Source organism: Aegilops tauschii, chromosome 2, assembly GCF_002575655.3.
Source record: "Aegilops tauschii subsp. strangulata cultivar AL8/78 chromosome 2, Aet v6.0, whole genome shotgun sequence".
Taxonomy (NCBI): Eukaryota; Viridiplantae; Streptophyta; class Magnoliopsida; order Poales; family Poaceae; genus Aegilops; species Aegilops tauschii.
In genome coordinates, this window is record NC_053036.3 from 350,128,236 (window position 1) to 350,142,182 (window position 13,947).

The following is a 13,947-nucleotide window of genomic DNA, read 5'->3' on the forward strand; positions in this document are numbered from 1 at the left end:
ACTGGGAAGCGACCAACTAGAGAGCGACAACAGTCATGAACATGCATTAAAATTAATAAACATTGAGTGCAAGCATGAGTAGGATATAATCCACCATGAACATAAATATCGTGGAGGCTATGTTGATTTTGTTTCAACTACATGCGTGAACATGTGCTAAGTCGAGCCACTTGAATCATTCAAAGGAGGATAGCACCCTATCATACCACATCATAAACGTTTTAATAGCATGTTGGCATGCAAGGTAAACCATTATAAACTCCTAGCTAATTAAGCATGGCATGAGCAACTATAATCTCTAATTGTCAATGCAAACATGTTTCATTCATAATAGGCTGAATCAAGAAAGATGAACTAATCATATTTACAAAAACAAGAGAGGTCGAGTTCATACCAGCTTCTCTCATCTCAATCAGTCCATCATATATCGTCATTATTGCCTTTCACTTGCACGACAGAACGGTGTGGATAATAATAATAGTGCACGTGCAATTGGACTAAGCTGGAATCTGCAGGCATTTAATACACAGGAGAAGACAAGGTAACATGAGCTCTTTGTTAAATCAACAATAATGCATATAAGAGACACTTCAACAATTTCATTATGGTCTTCTCCTCTCGACCCCCAAAGAAAAAAAACTATTTACACGGGAAAACTCCCAACAAGCAAAAGAAGAACGAGAAATCTTTTTGTGTTTTCTTTTAGTTATTACTACTACAGGCATGGAAAGTAAACTAGCTAAAAGCTACAACTAATTTTTTTGGTTTTTCTTAAGGTTTTCAAACACACAAGAAGAAAGCGAGAAAAAAAGTAAACTAGCATGGATAGTACAATGAAAAAGTATGAGCACCGATAACTAGAATGAGTGTGTGAACATGAATGTAATGTCATTGAGAAATACGTACTCCCCCAAGCTTAGGCTTTTGGCCTAAGTTGGTCTATGCCCACAGATCAAAGCTGCCCTCTCCGGTGTACTGAGGAGGATCCTCAGGGTGCCACTGGTTAGCGAGCTCTTGCGGATCCCACTGATAAATAGACTCCTGATATGGATCAGGAGATGGCTCAGGCTCAGGCTCTGGGGATCATGTTCGCTCCCAATGTGCATAAATATCATCAGGTAGGATGATGTATGTGCCTGAATAAATGTTAAACAAAGAAGGTGCAGGCAGGGTAATAATCTGTCAAGTCTTTTCACTGAATACCAGGTTATAAATGAGTCTATTCTCCTTATCATCGCAAATAAAATCATGTGCTACCATACTATTATAATCTAGAAAAATAGGGGGCAACAACTTTTCTTCTTTCTCATAGTGTCTAATAGGTATCTCAAAATTTTTAGCAAGACGTGAAGCAAAGATACCTCCAAAAATGGGGCCCTTTGTACAGTTTAGACTCAACTGTTTAGCAACCATAGCGCCTAAACTGAAAGTAGTATCACGAAACAAGGCATGACGCAAAATAACAATATCAGGGGCACTAAGGTTTCCACTGTTCCCATGACCAATTAAGCATCTAGTAGCAAATATTGCAAAGTAACGCCGAACAGGAAAATGTATGCTAGTGATTCTTGCATCGGAAACTTTCCTCGTTTCCCCTACAGCAATCATATCAATAAACCCTTCCACATCATTATGATGTGGTTCCTCTATGCTACCCGCAAAGGGTAACTTGCAAACCGCACAAAAATCATAAAGTGACATCTCCTTAAACTCATCATATAAATAAAAATCCACCGAAGGTGGCGATCTCCTAGCATGGAAATGAGAATTTTGCACAAAAATATTAGTGAGGAGGAGATACTGTTCGAGCTGGTCGTGGAGGAAGTCGGTGAGGCCTGCATTCTCAGCCAAGTAATAAAATCATCATGAATCCCGACTGCTCTCAAGAACTCATCACAAGGCCATTCACACGGCCGAACCTCCGCAGTGTGAGGGAGATTATACTTGGGCTTCTTATTTTCTTCACTTTGCTTATCCTTCGAGCTTCGGCTCGAAGAGCCCCTCAATAATCTATTCATCATTTTCTGAAAATTTCTGAATTTTTTAGTAACTCAAAATAAAAGTGAACCAAACTCAACAAAATTGATAGCAACTACTCCCACAAGTGCCTAGAGACTATATCATGCATTAGAACTACTTGGGACCAAATAAATTTGACATGCAAGCTCAAGAACAAGGTCACCTAAGCAGCAAAAATTTGCAATAAATAAAGCACTAGAACAAAAACTAATTGGACCATTGGAGGAGTCACATACCGAAGAACAATCCCCCAAAGCAGTTTTGTGAAGGAAGCTTTGAGCAAGGAGATCGAAAATCGTAGCAAGATGAGCTAGAACTCGGGTTTGAGCTGGTGGATGATTTTTTCTGGAGGAAGAAGGAGTGTGTGGGTGCAGGAATAAGTGGAGGGGGCCACATGGGGCCCACGAGACAGGGGGCGCGCCCCAAGGGGGTGGGCATGCCCTGGACCCTCGTGGCCAGGTGGTGGCTCCCCCTGGTGTGTTCCCAGTGCCAATAATTCTTAAATATTCTAAAAAAATCATATTTCATTTTTAGGACATTTGGAGAACTTTTATTTTTGGGGTACTTTTTTATTGCAAGGATAATTCAGAAAACAGACAGAAAATACTATTTTTGCTTTATTTAATCTAAATAACAGAAAGTAAAAGGAGGGTACAGAAAGTTGTGCTTTCTAACTTCATCCATCTCATGCTCATCAAAAGGAATCCACTAACAAGGTTGGTCAAGTCTTGTTAACAAACTCATTCCGAATCGCATGAAACCTGAGAATTTTCGAATAGCACTAGGTTACCTCAACGGGGATATGCACATCCCCAACAATAAGAATATCATATTTCTTCTTGACAGTAGGAAGAGGGAATTCAAAACCTCCAATAGTAATTGTTGGAATTTTTCCAATAGAGTTGATATTGTGGACTTGAGGTTGTTTCCTCGGAAAGTGTACCGTATGCTCATTACCATTAACATGAAAAGTGACATTGCCTTTGTTGCAATCAATAACAACCCCTGCAGTATTCAAAAAGGGTCTACCAAGAATAATAGACATACTATCGTCCTCGGGAATATCAAGAATAACAAAGTCCGTTAAAATAGTAACGTTTGCAACCACAACAGGCACATCCTCACAAATACCTACAGGTATAGCAGTTGATTTATCGGCCATTTGCAAAGATATTTTAGTAGGTGTCAAATTATTCAAATCAAGTCTACGATATAAAGAGAGAGACATAACACTAACACCGGCTCCAAGATCAATAAAGCAGTTTTAACATAGTTTCTTTTAATCAAGTCTACGATATAAAGAGAGAGGCATAATACTAACACCGGCTCTAAGATCAAGAGAATTAAACCAAGTTTTAGCATCACCCTTTAATGAGAACGGAAATAACTTAAGGATATAGTAGTAACGAATTTTTTCCTCATGAGTAAATAGGGTGGCTATATCATTTAATTTAGTAAGATGTGCCACAACAGTTTCAGATTCATAGCCATAGAAAGGATCAGATTCAACCAAAGTAATTATCTCAGGATCGACAGAGAAATCATAATCCTTATCGGAAATACAGATAGGTGAAGTAGCAAAAGCATGGTCATATTTCATTCTAGCATTCAAAGATTTTTATTTCAGCTTAGCTAATAATTTCTTAAGATCATATCTATCACTGCAAGCAAGAAAATCTCTAGCAGTTTCTTCATCCATAACATAACCCTCAGGCACAACATGCAATTCATATCTAGGGGGAGAATCTTCATCATCACTTTCATCAATATTATCAGTTTCGATAATTTCATTCTCTCTAGCCCTAGCAAGTTGTTCATCAAGAAATTCACCTAATGGCACAGTAGTATCAAGCATAGAAGTAGTTTCATCATAAGTATCATGCATAGCAGAAGTGGCATCATCAATGACATGCGACATATCAGAATCAATAGCAGGTGTAGGTGTCGCAAATTTACTCATAACAGAAGGTGAATCAAGTGCAGAGCTAGATGGCAGTTCCTTACCTCCCCCCGCAGTTGAGGGAATCTTGGTTTTTCCGTCTTTCAAGACCCTCATAGTGATCAAAAGATATAAATCCCAAGTGACACAAAGAATAGAGCTATGATCCCCGACAATGGCGCCAGAAAATAGTCTTGATAACCCACAAGTATAGGGGATCACAACAGCTTTCGAGGGTAGAGTATTCAACCCAAATTTATTGATTCGACACAAGGAGAGCCAAATAATATTCTCAAGTATTAGCAGTTGAGTTGTCAATTCAACCACACCTTGAAAACTTAATATCTGCAGGAAAGTATTTAGTAGCAAAGTAGTATGGAAGTAACGGTAACGGTGGCAAAGGTAACAGTAGCAGTTTTGTAATATTTGTAACAGTGGCAACGGAAAAGTAACTAAGCAAAGATCAATATGTGAAAAGCTCGTAGGCATTGGATCAGTGATGGATAATTATGTCGGATGCGATTCCTCATGCAACAGTTATAACGTAGGGTGACACAGAACTAGCTCCAATTCATCAATGGAATGTAGGTATTTATTCCGAATATAGTCATACGTGCTTATGGAAAAGAACTTGCATGACATCTTTTGTCCCAACCTCCCGTGGCAGGGGGGTCCTATTGGAAACTAAGGGATATTAAGGCCTCCTTTTAATAGAGTACCGGACCAAAGCATTAACACTTAGTGAATACATGAACTCCTCAAACCACGGTCATCACCGGGAGTGGTCCCGATTATTGTCACTTCTGGGTTACCGGATCATAACACATAGTAGGTGACTATTGACTTGCAAGATAGGACCAAGAACTCACATATATTCATGAAAACATAATATATTCAGATCTAAACTCATGGCACTCGGGCTCTAGTGACAAGCATTAAGCATAGCAAAGTCATAGCAACATCAATCTCAGAACATAATGGATACCAGGGATCAAACCCTAACAAAACTAACTCGATTACATGATAAATCTCATCCAACCCATCACCGTCCAGCAAGCCTACGATGGAATTACTCACGCACGGCGGTGAGCATCATGAAATTGGTGATGGAGGAAGGTTGATGATGACGACGGCGACGGATTCCCCTCTCCGGAGCCCCGAACGGACTCCAGATCAGCCCTCCCGAGAGAGATTAGGGCTTGACGGCGGCTCCGTATCGTAAAACATGATGAATCATTCTATATGATTTTTTTCTCCCCGAACGTGAATATATAGAGTTGGAGTTGAGGTCGGTGGAGCTTCAGGGGGCCCACGAGACAGGGGGCGCGCCCAGGAGGTAGGCGCGCTCCCCACCCTCGTGGACAGGGTGTGGGCCCCCTGGTCTTGATTCTTTCGCCAGTATTTTTTATATATTCCAAAAATATGCTCCGTGAAGTTTCAGGTCATTCCAAATTTTTTTATTTCTGCACAAAATAACACCATGGCAATTCTGCTGAAAACAGCGTCAGTCCGGGTTAGTTCCATTCAAATCATGCAAGTTAGAGTCCAAAACAAGGGCAAAAGTGTTCGAAAAAGTAGATACGATGGAGACGTATCACAAGGACGCCGGCTAGCCCATGGAGCTGGAAGGGGGCGCAGCTCCGTAAGCGCGCCGGAATCGAAGAGCGCCGGGATGGACGGCCACCCAAGAAACCAACAAGGTGGGGGTGCGAAGGCGCTCGGGTGCCGGCGAGCCGAAGGAGCCGGAAGGAGCGCAGCTCCCGAGACACGTCGGGCCCGAAGCAGCCCTGGCCGGCCATGGACGCAGGAATCGGGCGCAGGTCCATGACCGCCGGGCAGGTCTCACCCCTGTAGGGGGGGTGATGGTGGGTGGATACACGCGCACAGCCAAGCCTTGGCCGGCCTGCTGCAAGAGGCCACCGCCGCCGGGCACTACCAGGCACATCGAAGGCCATCGTTTGCAGGGTGGAGCAGATCCGAAGCTCGCGAGGGGGGAGGGGAGTCGCACCATGGCAGGCGCACCCGGCCGCCAGAGGACGCAGCCGTCCGGGGAAGCCGCAACCAGCCAGGAGCAGAGCTCCAGATCCCGGCGGGCTGGAGGGGGCGGGCAGGGCCGCACGGAGGCGCGAGACAGGGTCCCGAAGCCAGCCCAAGGCACGACCAGGGCACCCGCAGGCCTCGCCGGACCCGCGGGACAGCGGCCGCGAGTGAGAAGGCGAGGAACACGCGTCGTCGCGGAAAGGGATCGGGGCTGCGAGGGGGGAGGGGGCAGCGCGAGAACCGCCGCCACCATCCTAGGGTCTCCGGCGATGGCGAAGCGGGAGAGGGCGGCGGGAGGTGGTTGCTGGCCGGCGGCTAGGGTTCCCCCCGAGCCGCCCAAGCAAGACGACGTGGGGGGCAGCGGCAGTTCTCCTCCCTTTCCAGGAACTCTTGCAATCATCATTTGGTCATCCTGTTCCCTGACTGATGCAGCCAGCTCGTGTGCGAACACGTTACACGTTCTCCTCATTCTGCTAATGCTATATGAGGCAAAACTTGCAAGACCTGCTCTAATGTCTTGGAGCAGTGCGTAGTTGGGTGACCGATTCTAGGCTGCGTTCTTTAATTCCATCGCAATCCTTTGGCGATCAAGCTCTAACGATAGGAGCACTACTATAGGGACGACACTGGTTGATCGAGTTTTGAAGGACACTATGCACCCGTAGGAGTATACTAGCATATATGCCCATGCGTTGCAATGGGAGAAGAAAAAAAAATCCTCACACGCTCCAAGTGACCCATTCATGTTACCACTCTCTTCGTCACCATGGTCACATTGTCCACCTCACGACGAACATGACAATCTCAAGGGCAATGAGCTTGGTCTTCACACTCTAGCTCTCTGCTTTCGAAAGACCTTACAATGCGTCACAACGAAAAAAGTTATCCGCATACGTAGCCTTCGTCCTCAAGAACAGAATACATCTAAACTGGTAAATATCTATCTAATTATTTTGTTACAGCGAACAAGGCAAATTATGTCAGCTATGGTTGAATTGAAAATTAATAATACAATTATTCTTAAAGCTACCAAAAGTTTGATTAGTTGTTACCATTGAGACAGAAAGTTTGCAATTGAAACACGTATTTTTCAATGATATTTTTCTAGAATTAAAATATGTATTATTTAGTACATCCAAATATTCAGAGTGGCGATGGAAAGAAGCAAAAATATAAAAGTATTCTTTATAAGAAACTATATAAAATGTCATATGGCCCTAGCCTAATAATAACACATAAAATCATGTGAAACATCTGATTAATTGCGGCTGCATTGTTAAACAGGCTGAGTCCAAGTTGTCGATTAGTTGGGCCGGCCTCGTACTAAAAAAAGGTACAAAATGAACTCCTCGCGCGACTTAATACCTTATTTCCGCATGCCCAATTCTGTATCAAAAGAAAAAAGGCACCGCTGGTAGCATACTGATATTCCAGGGATCGAATCCTGTTGTTGGTGTTTTGTTTTTTTCTGGTTCAGTATTTTTCTTTTCCTTAAAAACGGACCAACATATAGAAAGACGTACGACAAAACTGATGGTCGCACCGTGGACAATAAAAGGTGGAGAAACAATCCTCCCGGAAAGATAAGTAGCCGGTCTATCGGTATGCATATGATGTGTATCAAATTGTTTACCTGTATTTGCATATAAATATGTATGTAGTGTATGAAAAAATCCTCCAAAATCATTTTACGTTATTTTTTGGCAAAAATATCTATTTATAATCATATATGACTAACTTACAACCAGGTCGTTCCTTTAAATCAACATCAAAACTAGGTGTTTTAACTTAGGGATAATTAGATTTATACCCCTAGTTGTGTCCCACTCGTCTCTTTTACCCCTAATTTCCAAAAGTCATTGGTCCTGTCCAAGTCACTTTGCTCCTATTATGCTTTTGCCCTTTGACTGCTTGACCGTCAGTTTGAAAACTTCATAACTAATTCATACTAAATCAGAAAAATGCAAATAAGATACCAAAATGTTCAGAAAAACATCACCTATATGTCGGTGTTATTTGTATTCATGAAAAAAGTGTTGGAAAGTGTCCATCCGAGTTTTAGCTCTTATGCCACCACCATGAATAGTAAAATCTAAAAAAGTTCAAAAAATTAAAAAAATTGGTGGCAAAGAATGATAAATGTTTTAGTTGCCTGCCAAGTTTCATCAGGGAATAACATTCGTGGGTGCCGCGGCAAAAAAAACAATCAGCACTCCAAAATAGATTATTTTTTTGCCACGACTTCCACGAATGTCGTTCCCTAATGAAACTTGGCAAGCACTTAGAACATTTGTTGTTCTTCGCCACCATATTTTTTTGATTTTTTTGAATTTTTTAGAGTTCACTATTCATGGTGGTATCAAAAGAGCTAAAACTCGGATGTGCACTTTCCAACACTTTTTTTCATGAATACAAATGACACTGACATATAGGTGATGTTTTTCTGAACATTTTGATATCTTATTTGCATTTTTCTGATTTAGTATGAATTAGTTATGAAGTTTTCAAACTGACGGTCAAATGGTCAAAGGGCAAAAGCATAAGAGGAGCAAAGTGACTTGGACAAAACCGGTGACTTTTGAAAATTAGGGATAAAACAGTCGAGTGGGACACAACTAGGGGCATAAATCTAGTTATCCCTTTAACTTATAATCTATCTATTAGACTATGCTCTCTAATTTTAAGGCCCACATTTAATCGGTCTCCAATTTAAAACTGAAGCACGCGATTTTGATCGGGTCAATAATTTCTTAAGAAGCTCTCTCATCCAATTATTTTAGTTCATTGTACTTCTTAATTTGGAAGCTCTCCTATTTGATTGGAGAATTCAATTTTGGATTTGATTCACATTTTGATCGAGTAAAGGATTTTTCAAATTAATCGGTAGCAACTGCCCTCTAAAGACATACTAATCCCGCGTGACCTCTCATCACCTAGAAAAAATCACCAACATATGATATTATAGCACCAATATAGTACGTGCAGCCATCGACGCAAAAAACTTCCTCACATAAATATGGGATGATTAGCAAATAACACAAAATCACAACTCGAAAGGCTCACCAAAACACTGCATTATTACAAATCTATAATATCTAAATAGTTCATCTCCACTACCTTATTTCTCTTGACATAAAGACTATCCATCTCAGCAATTTGCCACATAAGCATTATTTTACCTTTTTAATATGAGTAACAAATTTCTGTTGGAATTTTAATGTGTGGCAACGACGATCTATTCCCGTACTTAATCTACCAACCGAAGCCCAATGTTCTCTCGCATACAGAAAAGAGAAGCCCAATCGTCTCATTTAAGAAGGCCAACCGTTGCGAACCAACCTGTGGTTGGATGGTTAGAGCATCTTCAGCCGTTCGCCCTCCAGGGCGCCGAAAAAGAGCGGCCTGGGGGCCAACCGGCGCTAATTTGGCCCCTGGGGATGACCTAGCTCCCAGCCACGCCCCCAGGCGCCGCCCCCCAAGCCGCGACAAATTCAAACATGGTCATTCCCGCTCACAAAAAATGCCACAAGTCCGGCGATCACAGCGGCCCAGTTCGGCGATCATCACCTTGCCACAGTTCGGCGATCGAATGAAAAGTTCGGCGTACAAAAAAGAAAGAACGCGCGTGCAACGCATCAGACGGCGGGGTCGGCCTCCGGCGTCGGCGGAGTCGGCGTGCGCGGGCTTGACGGTGTCGGAGCTGCTTCTGTGCTGCTGGGAGTCGTGGACGCATCATCGCTCGGGCTTGGCGTCTCGTCAGCATGGGCGTGGGAGTTGACGGCGCCGTCGACGACATCTGGTTCAGGACGAGGCCGCGCTCCGCCAAGTACCATGCCTTGACCGCCTTGTCGGTGCTCTGGAGCATGTCCGTCCCGCCCAGCAGGAAAGCCAGGTTGGTGTTCCTCTTCTTCGCGGCGACATCGGTCCAGAGTAGGTCGAGCTTGACGGCGCTGCTCGTCATCAACGCCGACCACCGCGCCTCTGTCTTCTCTTCACGCAGGGCGGCCTGGGCCTATGCGTCGGCGAGGCAATGCTCGATGGACTCCTGCACACGCGCGGTAGCCAAGTCGGCGTGTTCCCCCTTCTTGGCCCCTTTGTTGCCTTCGGGGCGCCCGTCGCCCGTGCCCGGCGTCGGCGCGTCCGGCTTGTAGGTCTCCTTGGCCTTGGCGAGGGTGCGCCGGACATCCGCCCACTTGTCGCACTTCTCGATCCGTTTGAAGACGTGGAGGTACTTGAAATCTTGGTCGCTGCTGTCCTGCTGAAACATGCCGAACATCCGCACCAGCTGCGTCGAGGAACTACCAGTGAGAGGCGCACGCACGGCGAAAAGAAAAAGGGAGAGGCCGGCGTGCCATACCTGATCCTCGATACTGGTGCCGCTCTCCGGCCGAGCCGCGATCTCCTTGATGATCCCATGCCATTTGTTGCACGCCGTTTGGATGAGCCCCCAATGGTTCGCTATTGCCTTCGACCTGCGATGCATGTAGACGCCTTTGAAGTAGGGGTCGACGAGTTTGTGCTCGTCGAACTCGGCCTTGATGCACTCCCAATACGTCTCGATGCTCTGGTTCGTGCCCGTGATCGGGTCGAGGCAGACGACTTTCCACGCTTCGGCGAGGCACTCGTCCTCCTTGGACACCCACTTGATGCGCGGCTCGTCGGTCCTGGCCGCCCCCTTCTTCTTCTTGCGTTCCTCGCCGGAACAGGCGCCGGCTCCTCCTCCTCCTCCTCCTCGTCCTGCTCGTCCGGCTCCTCCTCGCCGTACTCGAGCTCGCCGTCCATGTCGCCATCGAGGCCCATCATGTCGTCCTGGGCATTGAACCCGGGGGACGCGGCGGCGGCGGCCGAGCCTGCCGTCATGATGTCGTCCATGTCGGCTTCGGTCGCATCGGTGTCGCCGAGGTGCGACATGGAAGCTTGTAAGAAGGGCAGCGCGCCACGGTGGAGAGGGGGCATCGGGGACGACGCGTAGGCCGGCGGTGAGTAGTTGTATGAAGGGTACTGCACGCCGGCGAAGGCGGGCGAGGGCGTGCGCTGGGCCGGGTGACCATGGGGGAAGGTGATGTTGGGGTTGATCCCACCGTGCGCGTCCCCTTCGGCGTAGCCCGGCGACGGCGTGCATCCCCAGGATTGCGGCAACGATGAGAAACCGGCCAGAGAACCGACACTTTGCTGGCTCCAGGGCGTGTACTGGGCGTGCTGGCCGCCGGGTGGATTCATCATCCCCACGCGAACCGCCTCGACTTGTTCGGCCGAGCGCTCCGCTTGGTCTGCCGCAGCCGCAGCCGCGAGCGCCCCGCTGTCCCGGGCCTTCTTGGCGTTGGCCCTGTTCCGCCGGTCGGTGGTGACAACCTCCTGATGCTGAACTTCCGCCCTCCAGTCGGCGTTGGACATACCCGGTGGCTTGGACGGCGGCGCCCTCGGCTTCCTCTGCTTCGGCTGGGCGACGGCGGCGGACGCAGCCGTCGCGGCGCGGGGGAGCACGTACTTCTTCGGCGGCATGGCGGCCGGCTGGGAGGGGAGGAGGAGGGAGATTGGCGGGAGGAATGGAGAGAATGGGAGGGAAGCCGGGGGGAAGCGGGAAGAAACGGCGGGAAAAGGCTCTCAAGTCGCCGACAGAGCGGCCCCACGCGCCCTTTTCGCTTGTGCCGGTGCGCCGCGTTCGGCTCGGGTACGCGGCTGTTATTTCGGCCCAACCCGCGAAAAACGGACTCATGGAGACGCGACTGGCCGATTTTCGCCCGCAGCCGCTAAAAAAAGCCGAGGGGGGGGGGGGGGGGGGGGCTCTTGGGGCGCGGCTGGAGATGCTCTTAGAGGGACTATGGTATCCTCAGTCCATCAAGATTTAAATCCTGGTGCTCGCATTTATTACTGAATTATTTCAAAATTTCTGGCGATGCGCATTCAGTGGAAGGAGACGTTTACGTCGACAACAAGGTAGCTACGGTGACTTCACTTCATGAATTTTAAGATGTTATGTCAGCTAAGTCTTTCGGAAGCGCTCAAGAAGCCCAACCGTCCGGCCCCGCGTCACGCTTCCGCGGCGCATCCGGCGGCGAGGCCTGGCTCTCTGGGGATGTCGATCTATTGCCGGTGGGATTCGGTACGGTGTTCTGTAGCGTCGTCGAGATGCAGGCCCGTATGTATTTCTTGGTCAGCCCACGCTAGGGAAACAATCAGCCAGGGTAGTTCTGGAATCCGACGAGGCCACGAACCCACGATCGAGGGCATCTATGGTTCGTTTCGGCGCCGACACACCAAGCACACGCCCTAGCTTCGCGTAGACGCCTAGGAAGTTCGACGATGGCATCTGTACAACGGATCAACACCGGCGCTGACGGCAGAATATTCCTATGGTGAGTCTCCTTGATTCCTTTGTTGATTTATATTGTGGAATACTGATGATGAACTGGATCTGCATCTGGCTCCAGAAGACTAGAAACTTTTTGCTTTACATGGAATTAATTAGGTATAGCAATTTCTTGTTTTATTCTCAAAAATAGGTATTGTAAATTAGGCATGCACTGATTTCATCATCTGATACTTCTAAATTTCACCCTTAGGACAACATAGCACGGCTCACGTCAGATCTAAGGTATATCACCGACTCATGTCTAGGCTATCACAAGTTACAATTATCATTAGACATGCACAAACTGTTCGATGCTTGTTTGTATTTTTGGGACCATTATAAATCTACCAGTTTGTATGTGTTTTAGGTGTAAGAGCCACATTCAAACTAACGAACAAAAATACAATTTTCTAATTGCAAAATACATATTATCTTGTGTTCCTTTATGTACAGTCATTGTTAGAAAAAAAAAACTTCTATGTGTTCACTGTGTTCTTCGCCTCCCCTATGGTCAAATCCTGGCTCCGCCCCTGGCCATACATTCGTCTTCTCCATCTTCTTTATTGCATGTATCTCGAACGTGGGCTTAGATTTTCATTCGTAATTTTAAGTCAACACGATGGAAGGTCATGCAACCTCATGCCAGTTGATAGCCGAATGAAGCCGCCGATGGCTGTTTCAGTTAATCAATTCTCTCATGAAAACTGAAACAACCATCGGCGGCTTCATTCAGTTAATCAATTCTCTCATGTAAGTCTCTCAATGGTGATATGGCGACGTCGCAAAGCTCATGGCTCCTCAGACATCCTTGTCCACTAGCGATGCCATGGACAAGAACAGGGTATAATATAGGCCTCCAAGTGACCAACATCGGTTTTGAAATGAGCGAACCGTTGGGCGAGCGCTCGGGCGACAGCCTCGGCGACGCGGCTCGGCCCTCGCCGCGGGCGGCGGCGAACGGATGGACCCTCGTTCGGAGCGGCGCAGGTGCCTCGGGCCGCTCGGCGGCGGGCGCGCCGGCGGCGCCGTCAACCTCGCTGGCCCTAGAACCTTGCGGGGGCAGGTCCTGGGCCCTGGTGGCGGAAGACTCGGGCGACGAAGGTGAGGATGCAGAGGATGGGGCGTGGATACCGACGCCGTCAGGGCCCTTGGTGTGCGATTTCGTGGCTTTCGCGGCGAGGTCGCAGCGCCGGGGGCGTGGACATGGCCGGTGTTTTGCCCCGGGGGGTAGGGGCCCCAGGTCGGCGGCGTCTCGTGTCTGGAGTCCAGCGACACCTGGAAGTGGCAACATGGCGGCGAATGCGGCGGCGGCGTTGCTGCCTTCCCTGTCGCCCTCGGAGCCGGTCGAGGATTGGCCATGCTTGCCCTCGCCGATGCGGCGGCTGGCGGCAGCGGCGCTGGAGGGACGGCGCGCGCTAGAGGAGGTGCCCGAGCTGGCCTCGAGGGCTGACGTGGCGGCGAGCGAGGCCGTGGGAGCGGTTCGTGGGCCACGGGCCGCGGTTGGGCCTGGGGTTGTGCCTTCGGTGGTGGAGGGGCTGAGTGTGGCCCAGTCGGTGGGGGAGGCTCAGGTGTCGGCGGCGGCCAGTGGAGTGGGTTC